Source organism: Pyrus communis, chromosome 7 (genome assembly GCF_963583255.1).
Source record: "Pyrus communis chromosome 7, drPyrComm1.1, whole genome shotgun sequence".
Taxonomy (NCBI): domain Eukaryota; kingdom Viridiplantae; phylum Streptophyta; class Magnoliopsida; order Rosales; family Rosaceae; genus Pyrus; species Pyrus communis.
The window spans coordinates 22,270,673-22,283,110 of NC_084809.1; the positions used below are offsets into that span (position 1 = coordinate 22,270,673).

At 41.0% G+C, this 12,438-nt stretch overlaps 1 non-coding gene across 1 annotated transcript; it reads left to right on the forward strand.

Annotated features, from left to right (window-relative positions):
• The first annotated feature begins 3,191 nt into the window (after positions 1 to 3,191).
• On the forward strand, positions 3,192 to 3,302 carry LOC137741208 (small nucleolar RNA R71). Its single transcript, XR_011069238.1, has one exon. It is a non-coding gene; the product is annotated as a small nucleolar RNA R71 (small nucleolar RNA).
• The last annotated feature ends 9,136 nt before the right edge of the window (positions 3,303 to 12,438 follow it).

Below are 12,438 nucleotides of genomic sequence, written 5' to 3' on the forward strand. Positions count from 1 at the left end.
TGATCAGAAAACACAATAACTTTAGATCCAACAAGATATGACCGAAACTTCTCTAAGGCAAAAACAATAGCAAGCAACTCCTTTTCAGTTGTGGAATAGTTAAGTTGAGCATCATTTAGAGTCCGGCTTGCATACTAGATCACGTGTGGGAGCTTGTTCACCCTTTGCCCTAAAACTGCACCAATAGCATAGTCAGAGGCATCACACATTAAATCAAAAGGTAAAGACCAATCTGGTGCCATAATAATAGGGGTCGAGGTTAATTCATGTTTCAAAGTATTGAATGCATACATACAAGCTTTATCAAAATGAAATACAACATCTTTAGCTAACAGATTGCATAATGGACGAGTGATCATTGAAAAGTTCTTAATGAAACGACGATAAAAACCCGCATGTCCCAAAAAACTTCTTACTCCCTTCACGGTTGTGGGAGCTGCCATATTGGTGATGATGTCAATTTTGGCTTTGTCCACCTCCATTCCTTGGCTAGAGATTACATGCCCCAACACGATTCCTTGTTTCACCATAAATTGGCACTTTTCCCAATTGAGAACCAAATTTGTTTCCTGACATCTTTGAAGTACTAAAGAGAGATGGTTAAGACATTCATCAAAAGAGGAACCAAACACTGAAAAGTCATCCATAAATACCTCAATGAATCTTTCTACCATGTCAGAAAAGATTGCCAACATGCATCTTTGGAATGTTGCTGGAGCATTGCAAAGTCCAAAAGGCATTCTCCTATATGCAAATGTGCCAAACGGGCAAGTAAGGTAGTTTTCTCTTGATCCTCCGGAGCAATTGCAATTTGATTGTAACCTGAGTAACCATCAAGAAAACAATAGTGTGAGTAACCTGCCAATCTCTCAAGCATTTGATCTATGAAAGGCATAGGAAAGTAATCTTTTCTAGTGCTAGAATTCAACTTCCTGTAATCGGTGCAAACACGCCAACTAGCCGTGGGCTTTGTGGGCACAAGCTCTTTGTTTTCATTCTTCATCACCGTGATTCCCACCTTCTTAGGTACCACCTGAATAGCACTCACCCATTTGCTATCAGAAATGGGATATATGATCCCCACATCTAACAACTTCAACACTTCATTCCTCACAACTTCCTTCATGTGTGGATTGAGCCTCCTTTGTGGTTCACGGGTTGACTTTGCTCCCTCTTCCAAAAGAATCCTATGCATGCACATGGTAGGGCTTATTCCCTTGATATCTGCAATAGACCAACCAATAACTGATTTGAACTCTTTTAACACCCTAATTAGTTTATCTTCTTCATTTGGGGTGAGGTCAGAAGTTATGATAACTGGAAGAGTTTCAAATTCAGCTAGATATGCATACTTTAGATGTGGTGGAAGTGGTTTAAGTTCAAGTTTTGGTGCCTTAACAGTGGAAGGGGTTAAATGTGACCTCGATGGTTCTAAAGGCTCTAAAAGAGGTAAAATATTCAAAGGATACGGTGCCAATGCTTCCAAGGCAGCTACCTCTTCCATGAGTGCATCTTCTTCATCAAACTCATCTTGAGATTGACTCAAAACAGTTTGTAATGGTTCATTAGATTGTGCCTGCAAGAACTTAGAGAAAACAAGCGAATCAAGCACATTAATGGCATAACAATCAAGAGATGAAGAAGGATGTGAAAGAGACTCAAACACTTTGAATTGAACGGTCTCTCCTAGCACTGTCATAGTGAGGAGTCCATTTTGCACATCAATGATGGTCTTGGCCGTGGCCATAAAAGGTCTCCCAAGCAAAATAGGCAATTCTCGGTCATGTATAGGAGCTTCTTCCATGTCCAACACTACAAAATCCGCAGGCAAGATTAGTTTATCAATTTGAACTAGAATATCCTCTACTATACCTCTTGGATATTTCACGGATCTGTCCGCAAGTTGTAATGAGATGGTGGTGGCTTTCAATTCCCCCAAACCTAGTTGAAGGTATACGGAATAAGGCATTAAGTTGATGCTAGCACCTAAGTCAAGCATCGCCTTCTCTACCTTCTTGTCTCCTATGGTGATGTTGATAGAAAAACTTCCTGGATCCTTGAGCTTTGGTGGAAGTTTTCTTTGCAACACGGCACTTACATTCTCGGACACCACTACCTTCTCATGTGGTCCATACTTCCTTTTGTCGTTGTTTAACTCTTTGAAGAACTTCCCATAAGCTGGCATGTTCCTAATGACATCAAGCAAAGGTAAGTTAACATTTACCTTACTTAGAATATCAAAAATCTCCTTAAATGACTTATCCTGCTTGCTCTTGGCAAGTCTTCCAGGGAATGGTATTGGTGGAGTGTAAGGTTTCTCGGCCTTGTGAAGATTTGGTGCTTCAAACGAGGAAGTAGCATGGCTTGGTTCCTCATTTGGTTTCTCATTTTCTCCTTGAGTAACCCCTGTATTCACATGATCAGATTCATTAGTAACTTCATTGCCAACTCTATTATTGATAACCTTACCACTTTTAAGTGTAGTGATTGCTTTGGCTTGCTCTTGGTTCCTTTGGAGTATCACGGGTTGGCTTGGAAACTTTCCAACCTCTCTTTGGCTCAAGGCATCTGCAATCTGCCCCAATTGTGTCTCCATTTTGGTTAGAGCCGCCGAATGTTGTTGGAGAGTGCTATTGGTGGTTTGTTGGAATTGCAAGGTATTTTGGGCTAACAATTTAACCGTATCCTCAAGAGTAGGTTTTGGTTGGAAGTTTTGGAATTGATTGTTGTTCTTCCACGAAAGATTGGGATGATCTCTCCAACTTGGGTTATATGTATTGGAATACACATCATTCCTTGGCCTTTGATTGTAAGAATTCATGAGGTTCACTTGCTCTTGGACATACTCGGGGTAAGCCTCCCTAGATGGACATTGATGAGTAAGGTGGCTTGGTATGTTGCAAATGGCACACACTTTACTTGCTTTTGGCACCATGTTGAGCACGGATTCAAGCTTCTTTTCTAGGTTAGCTACCTGCAAAGAAAGATCATGATTAGAGCTTGTTTCATATACTCCAACTCTCTTACCCCTTACATCTTTGTGTTGAGCATTAGATCCCAACATCTCATAAATGTTATATGACTCTTGAGGATTCTTTTTCTTCAAAGCTTCACCTGCTGCATTATCAACAGTTGATTGACATGTTTGGGTTAGTCCATCATAGAAAATTTGCATTTGTAAGTGAAGAGGTAACCCATGGTGTGGACATTGCAACAAAAGGCCTTTAAAGCGCTCCCAACACTCATTGAAAGGTTCTCCATCATCTTGTTTGAAGTTGAAGATTTGTCCCCTTAATGTGGCTGTCTTTTGAGTGGTAAAGAACTTTTCCAAAAACTTCTTAGCCACGGCATCCCATGTGGTGAGTGAACCAGGTACTAGAGTCATTAACCAACCCTTGGCCCTATCTTTCAAGGTGTAAGGGAACACTCTCATCCTCAGATTTGCTTCACTTACTCCCTGTAAAGGTAAACCACTCACAACATTGTAAAATTCTTTAATATGAGCTAAAGGATCTTCATTAGGTAAGCCATAAAAAGAAGGAAACATATGGAAATGTGAAGATTTAAGATCATAGTTTCTAGCTTCTGTGGGCAGCAAGATGCATGAAGGTGAATTTGGTATGATTGGTTGAGCAAAATCCTCCAAAGCTCGAAGATCATCTTGGTCGCCCGCCATCTCTTCTTCTCTTTCCCAATTAAAGTGTTCCGATCCTTCACTTGTTGGACTAGACGGTTTCCCTTCCTCTTCTTCACGGACAATGGAGGAACTTGTTGGCACAAAGCTTTCCAAAGTGTTGCCCTTTAACCGTTCAATTCTTTGGCCTAATTCAGCAAGTCTATTTGACATATACTACCTGAAAGAAGATAAAACAAGTTTTGAATAAAAATCAGAAATCTACTTAAAATGAAAAGAACAAGGTTTAATATCAAAACAAGCAATTATAAGGGACTGAAATTAGTCCCCGGCAACGGCGCCATTTTGATTGTTGTCTTCCTTACTAGTGCTAAAATAGGTTTAGTATAATGGCACAAGTAAGGGTGTCGAATCCACAGGGACTAATTGGACCTATATAATCACTTGTTTTGCAAGAACTCTTTACTAGAGAAATAAAACTAATCAATGTAGGCAGATTTGTTGTTGTAACTTGAAAGCATAAGGAAATGAAGTAAACACAAAATGAATGAATCAATAGCTAATAAAATTAGATAGTACCAATGGAGATGAAGCTAGGGATTCGATTTTACCATTGCTAACCCAAGGCCATGCCTGTTGAATCAGATTATACTCATCCATCTACCTATTTCTTGAGTTTGTTTCACTTAGATATGATCAACCATATGATGTGTGGATTTGATCAAATGTCTCTAATCATGAGCCTAATTGTGATGTGCAACTTTGGTTCCTAATCAAGAATATGTAGTGCACAAGAAACTTTCACAAAACCAAAGGGAACACTCGGCAGGATGTTTGCAAAACATTCCCTTCATTCATTCACATATCCACCAAGATTATGCATGATGTGTGCTTTAATCTTGGCTAAACAACCTGTGGTTAATTCAAATGATGATCAAGCATTAAAATCAACACACTAAGTCACAATTAAATCGGAGAATGAAACAAGAAATAGATAGATTAAATGAGAATTCTGAATTAACTACATGGCAATCTTGCAAGGCTACATCGAATCCCTAGGGAGAGATTAGTTACACTTCATGTTTACAAAAGGTTTGTCATAAAAATATATAACATGAGTGAACATAGGATTAAGAAGAAAGAACCCTTGAAGCAAAACTGATGTCGAAATCCCTTAAGAGTTGCCTTCGGTGTTGGTGCTCCAAGTGTGTTGTAAATGAAGGTGGAGTGGCTAAGGTTGAATGGTTTCTGCGAATGGGAGAGTGTATGGAATGGAATGAAGCCGAGAAGAGATTGTGTAGAAATGGAAGGGGATTTGCGGCAAAAGGGAAGATTGGATGTGTTTGTGGTATCTTGTGTATGAAAATGAGATGTGTTTTGGTAATGGGAATGCAAGGGTATTTATAGGAGGAGTGGAGGTGTATATGGTTGTTTGTTTAAGGTGTTTGTGTGGAGGAATGATGGAAAAACAGCTAGGACAACATGTGAAAGCTGGAATTGCATGTGAAGATGCTGGAATTTCAATGTGAAGTGCACGGCATGGGTGTTTTGGTGCATGTGTTGGCTGTTTTGTTTGTTGGTTAAAGCTTGTGTTTGCATGTGAATGTTGTTTGTGTGAAGTGTGTGTGAATGCATGTGGATTAAAGAGTGAATGGTGGCTGAAATAATGATGGAAAACAGCTAGGAGAAGTATGGAATGCATGTGAAATGTAAAGGGAAAAGCTGGAAATGGCTAGGAAGGTCACGGCATAGACTTCTTTGGTGCAGAAATGGGTGTTGTTTGCATGTGAATTGAAGTTAGGGTGAATGATGATGAATGGATATGGATTAAAGAATGAATGGTGGTGTAATGATGAAGTGTGATGGCTGAAAATGGCAAGGGAAATGCATGTGTTTGCACGGCAAAGAGGGAATGTTGGTGTTTTTGTGTTGGTTTGAATGGTTTAATTAATGGGAGTGCATGTTTGAATGATTAAAGTGCATGTGGGTGAATATGTGGCTGATTTATGAAAGGAATGCATGTGTTGATGAAGTGGAATGACAACTAGGTTATGAGGGGAATGCATGTGATGCATGGCAAGGTTTTTAGAATGGGCTTAAAATAGGGTTGTTTTTGATGGAATGGATGGTTCTTTGCATGGCTATAAGGGAGAGAATAAGAGAGAATGGGCTAGGCCCTTTGTTGTATGTCCTAAATTGCATAAATGGCCTTCAATTTCGTCCATCCTTTTGGCTCCATGGATAAGCTATCCAATCCATGCCCAAAAATGCTCCAAATAGCCTCAAAATGCATTTTCTTGCTCCCTAAGCCCTTAGAACCTGAAACACACAAAAGAAGCATAAAGAACTAAAATAACTAAAGAAACATAACGTAAATGTACGAGAACAAGCCATTTAAGTCGCATGAATATGCTCCTATCAGTGACCGCATCCATTAATGAGAGACTTGCCCAGCAGAAAGGCTCAGTGATGCCTCTAGTGTCTGGGTTTGTATCGAAGCGTCCGTCGGGAGCTAAGTCTGGTTTCGCTTCTAAAAGGCTCGCCGCTATGAAGAGCAGGAAGGTGGATTCTGCTGCTAAGGTAGTGCCTGGGCCTGTTCCTCCTTCTATCGTGACTGACTCGTCTGCTGAGAAGGGGAATTTTGCTCGCACAAGCAATTGTGAGAGATCCATCAAATCTGAGGTCGGCGAGTTTCCCAAGGTTTATGCGCTGCTGAAGGCTGACCTGCTTGAAGATGTCGATGCATGTGCCAAGTTTGTTGATAGTGTTAGGAAAGTTGTCATCCGCTTAAACTCCTTTGCGAAATGTCCTACCTACTCGATGAGGTCTTCCCTGATTTCTACAATGCATAAGACTTTGATATTGGCAACTGAGTTTATGTGCATTGATCAGGATGCCCTCAAGTGTGCTAAGTAGGCCAAAGTGGCATTGGTGGCTCAGCTTTGCTCAGTTGTTGACAAAATCGAGAAGCTCAAATTTGAACTTGCTGTTTTGAAGGGGTCTAATGTCTCTTTCCCCACTTCTTTGCAGCTGGAGACCACTCATCAAAAGGTCACCCATTTGAATGTTAGGCTTAGTGCGGCTTAGGTGATGTTGGAAGCTGCAGAGAAGGAAGTCAGTCATGTTTCTTCGTTGGTCAAAGACCTTGAGCATGTCAATTCGGAGCTAGGATTTGCTTGCTTTGCCAAGGACGATGAGCTTATCTTCATGCATGTTGAAGTGTCCCGTCTCAAAAAGGTTGCTCATAAGCTTGAGTCCAAGGAAGTGGATCTGTAAGGTGCGCTATCTGCTAGCAAGAACTTGAAAAAGGAACTAGATGAGCTGCATGGTGCTCATACTAGGCTTGTTGAGGAGAATGTGCAGCTGAAGAATAAGAAAGCTAGTCAAGAAGTGGCACTTGCTTCTTGTCAGGCCAATTTCTACAAGCTTGGCTATGTAGACCATCTTAAGAGCACGTCGTCAGATTATGAGTTTTCCAAGAAAGACTTCGAGACCTTTTCCATTTCTCCAGTTTATCTGCTTGATTTCTCGTTTGAGGCTGCCTTTGGTGAAGCAGTTGATTTCTTGTTCCAGGCAGGGGTAGTTGAGGATGAGCTGATGGAAGCTTTGATTACTAAGAACGGTGCGGATGCTGAAGGCATGGCAATCGAGGAACCAGTGGTTGCGCAGGCAGTCAAGGAGTAGTCTTTTTGCTTAGACTTAGAATTTTTTCTTCTTTTCCTTTTTGTTCTGCTTATTTGAACTTTGTTGGCCTTCAAGCCAGTTTATCAATTTGCTAGAAATTTAATAAACAATTTTCCTTGTTTTGCTTCATCCTTCTATTTCATCATGTTTTTTGCAAAACTTTATCCTAGGATATTCGGCTGGGTGAATTGCCTCAATGAAGCAGTCGATCCCACGTCGTCACTTAGGTTTTAGCTTTGTCTTCGGGGCTTTTAGAGCTTTACCTGCAAGAGGAAAAATACGAGATTTTTAACTTATAAAGCTGTTAGCCAGACTCATGTTTCCACATGAAGCAGGTGATCGCGTAACTACTATAGTTGTGAATCTCGACTTTAGATGGCTTCATGAGCATTAGCCCTCCCGGGGTGTATTTCAAAATTTGTAACCTATAGGGCCAGCGGTCAAACACATGCTTCGCGGAGAAAGCAGAGGAGTTTGCATGGCCACTATGGTTGTATTTCGACTTTCGAGTGGCTTCTGGAACCTTGGCCATCCCCAGGCATATAACGAAGTTTTTAACTTATAGAGTTGTTAGCAGGACTCATGCTTCTCGTAGGAAATAGAAGAGGTCCATGTAGTTGCTATAGTCGTACTTTGGCTTTGTTTCAACAAAACTTAAGTTGTAGACTGTCGGTCGGAAATGCTACTTTTAAGTAAGTAAACGAGTTCGTGTAGTCATAGCAGGCATATGTCTCGGTTTACGGATTGCCTTGGGCTACCAGCCAATGGTCGTCGGCCGGGCGTCTTACGTATAGAAGCAAATGACCCATGTAACCACTTCAGGCATTGTACCTGGCTCTTAAAGGCGTTTTAGGCGTAAGGTGTAGGCAAAATCGCACCTTAGAGGCCATATCCTTTCGAGTCCAACTTGATTCCGCAGGTTGCTTAACTAGTATTGCAACACTTTAAAACCAAGCCACTTCATGAAGATTTGCACGTCGAGGATGGACCATCTTGTCACGCGAATTCTTTCATAGGCAGGGGTCCTGCACTTAACGTTTCTTCCGGTTAGAGACCCGGGATCTCGCGGAATTGAATCCTTCAGTTAGCTAAGTCTATTCCAGGGGAAAAACTATCGTGGCCAATTTGGGAGTCGTCCAGCTCAGGTAGTCACTGTATTCAGGGGAAACTGAGCAGTCATACCACCCATCCACGTCTGGATATTCTAGATTAGTTTACCCTCACATATTAGAGAGCATACGTCATGTCTAAATGGGCAGAGGGCGTCTTCTACTTGTCACAAGGGTAATTGAGGAATTAGTTTACCCTTTCGCACTGAAGCCCTTACGCTATGTATACAGGGGAAAGGGTGTCTTCTGCTTGTCACATGAGTGGTTGAGGAATTAGTTTACCCTTTCGCCCTGGAGCGCTTACGACATGTCTGCAGGGCAGAGGGCGTCTTCTACTTGTCACAGGGTTGGTCGGTTTGTTTATGCATTTAGCCCTAGCTTATGAATAATTCCTTTAATCTTCATTGAAAATATAGGCTTTTATTAACTTTGCTCGTAGGCAATAATGGCATAACAACTGATAATTCTCAACATGCGAGGTCTTGTTCATCAAGCTACTTAAGTCTTTGAACTTTTTTCATCTTGAACGGGGTCCAAGGAATGGTGGGAGGTCACACGTAGTACTTTCTCAGGTTGTAAGCATTTCACTGCTTGTCAATTTCTTTTTCGCTCATAGTGGTGAGGGTGTAGCTGCCCCTTCTGCCTACTCAACTAATTTTGTACGAACCTTCCCAGATAGGAGCCATCTTTTTGGAGCCTTCTCGTCGGGCGGTGATGAAGGCTTTTCTAAGGACTAAGTCTCCTGGCTGGAACTGCCAGATTTTTGCCATCTTGTTATAGTTGGAGAGGAACTCCTGCTGATAAGCTGCAATGCAGGTGATAACTTCTTGTGCTCTTCCTCTGCCAAGTCTAAGTTGGTAGCCATTTCCTTTTGATGTGATATATAATAGCACTCAAATTAAACCCTATTGTTGACAATTGTAGTATAAATGCAAGTATGGATCGTTCTAGGCTGTGGATTAGGAGGGATTGCTACTCTACTTAAAACTGACTCAAAAACACAAAACTAGGCTTAAAAACACTTAACTAGACTCAAAGAACTCAAAACAAACTAAAAAGACTCAAAACAACACAAAACAATCAAATAGACTCAAACTAGACTCTAAAGGGTGATTTGGACGAATTCTAACTTAAGTTTGACCCAAAAAACTTTAACAACACAAGTTGGATAGATTATAGCTAATTTGACACAACAAAGTAAGGGTGATTGGGTTTTTAACGAATTTAAAGTAAAAACAAACAAATTAAAAAACTTAAACAACTTCGGACGAATTTAGGGAAAACTATGGGTGAATAGCTAGCTAGAGGGTCTTTCTCCACACATGACACACTTGCATACAAATTGACTTCCAGTTGCTTTTCTAATAAACCATGAACTTCAATGCTTCAGATTAACCGTAAACAGCACCAATTAACCCTCAGATTTTCCTTAAGTCATCAAATTGGATGGAATACGCATCAGCAACCAAATTATTCTTCAAAAGTTCCCTACATAAACAACATAATAGAGATACAATCAAAGATCATTAAGCTTTGTGAAAATCATAAGCATTGACAAGGCATTCGTAACTATGAACAGCATGATACTCCTGCCAGGAATTTACTTAACACGATCGTTACCAGCAACCTCCACTACTTGTAAATATAAGTTCATAATGATTATGTGAAACTTCCTTATATTCTAGCATCAAATTCATGTATGCAAACTAAGTGTGCACCCTCAATCAACATACAAGAATAAGTTATCAATCACACAGTTAAGTAAATTGCATTCATGATTTATGAAATCACAACTGGAATTAATCAATTCATATTGCAAATATAATAATGGTTTCAAAGTCTCTTCTAGCTAAAACAAGTTTAGCCTCTCGTGTTCGCAAAACAAAGATAGTTAAACTTAAACATTGAAAACAAAAGATTGAAGACACCTAGAAACGCTCGAACAATCCAAGCTTGAATGGCAAGCACATCCCAGGGTCCTCCTTCTTTTTCTTTGTTGTGGCACAAGGGTGTGGGTGAAGGTTTTAGTGATGAAGTGTATGAAAGAATGGCTGAAAGTATGAATTGTAATGAATTGTAGTGAATAGATTCCCCAAAAGCTGGGGCAATGATCTTATTTATATAGGAAGGAAAGGGCATGGCTGGGAATTAAATTGGGAAAGGTTTAAGACTCCAAATCCTCTAAGAAAAGGGAAATAAATCAGAATCCTAAGAGAAAAGGGAAGGAAATCTGCGGCAAGCCTAGAAAGAAAGGGAAAAGGGGATGCCTTACACGGCAAGAAAGGGAAAAGAAGGGAAAGGGTGCGGCATCCCTTTTTGACTGGGATTAGGGCTTCTAAAACTTATATTTAAGTGTCCTAAATTAATTAGGAACCCTCCTTGCAGCTGGGAAATAAGTAGGAAAAGATTAGGATTGACTAAGTCAAAATAAGGAAGTTTGACTCATGTTTCTTTCTTTGTAGCTGATTTCTTTTCTTCCAAGTGTTGAATTAGTTTCTTCCATCTCTTTAGCAAATTCTTAACCTTTCTTGAACTTCAATTTCGTCCATCCACCTTGCTCCATGCATATGCTTTCTATTCCAAGCCCAAAAATGCACCAAAATGCACTTTCTTGCCTCTTTAGTCAATTGGACCTACAACCACATGAAAATAGCTTAAAATACTAAAATAACAAGGAACTAACAACATAAATGCAAGAAAACAAGCTAACTAAGTCGCATAAATATGCTCCTATCACCTTTTCGTTCTGCTCAAAATTCGGCAGTACAATGTTGATGCTTGGCACCATGACGTTGGGAGGAATGATCGCCTCAGAACCATAACCAGGGAGAATAGAGTTTCATCGGTTGCTCGTCTTTTGGTGGTGCGATATGCCCATAGAACACCAAGGAGCTCATCTAACCATTTGCCCTTTTTGTCTGAGAGGGTCTTCTTAAAGTAGTCGAGGATGGTCTTGTTGGACACCTCAATCTACCCATTGCCCTACAAATACCGAGGCGTGGACATATGCTACTTGATGCCATATTTTTTGAAGAACTTCGCCAAGTCTTTACCCACGAACTGTGGACCATTGTCGGTGATGATGGAGTGTGGGATGACGAAGCGACAGATGATGTTCTTCCATATGAAGCATTCTATGTCCGTCTAGGCAGTTGAAGTCATAGGTTCGGCTTCGACCCATTTTGTGAAGTAGTCGGTTGCTACAATCATCATGCCTCTTCCCCAGTGACAAGCAGCATTGGTCCTAATAAGTCGATCACCCACTGCATGAATGGCCAAAGGTTCGTCTACGACTGGAGTTCACTGGTAGGTAGTGCAAGCACGGGCTTGAAACGTTAGCAGCTGTAACACCTTTGTGCATACTCTTTGGCGTCTTGATGCATAGTTGGCCAGTAATAGCCAGCGTTGAGAGCTTTTTGTGCCAATGAACGGCCTCCATAATGGTTTCCACAAACACTTTTGTGGATTAAGCTAAGAATCATCAGGTCATTGGGAGGCACTAGGCAGCGGAGATGTGGTCTTGAAAAGGATCTTCAAACGAGGATGTCATTCTACATATAGTAACGCGCTGCTATTATCTGGAGCTTCCTAGACTCCAGTTTGTCCGCGGTGAGCGTTCTATTGATTATGTAATCAATAATAGGATCTTGCCAACTCCGAGTTATGCTGATCTACGCCACCTCGAATGCTGGTTCCTCATCTATGCTTGGCTTTTCCAAGTACTCGACTGGTATGGAGCCCCTGAGCTGATGGTCTAGCGCAGAGCTTAGGCTTGCTAATACGTCTGCGTGGGCATTTCTGCTCATGGAACCTAAGTGAGTGTGTACACCTGGAACGTCGCTAGCTACTCTCGTACCTTCTCAAGGTATCGGGCCATCCTTGGATGCTTTGCTACATACTCCCTTAAAGTTTGGTTGGTGATTAGCTATGAATCGGAATAAATTGTGAGCTTCTTCACCTCTAGGTCTTTAACCAATCGAAGACCTGCTAGTAAGGCTTCATACTCTGTTT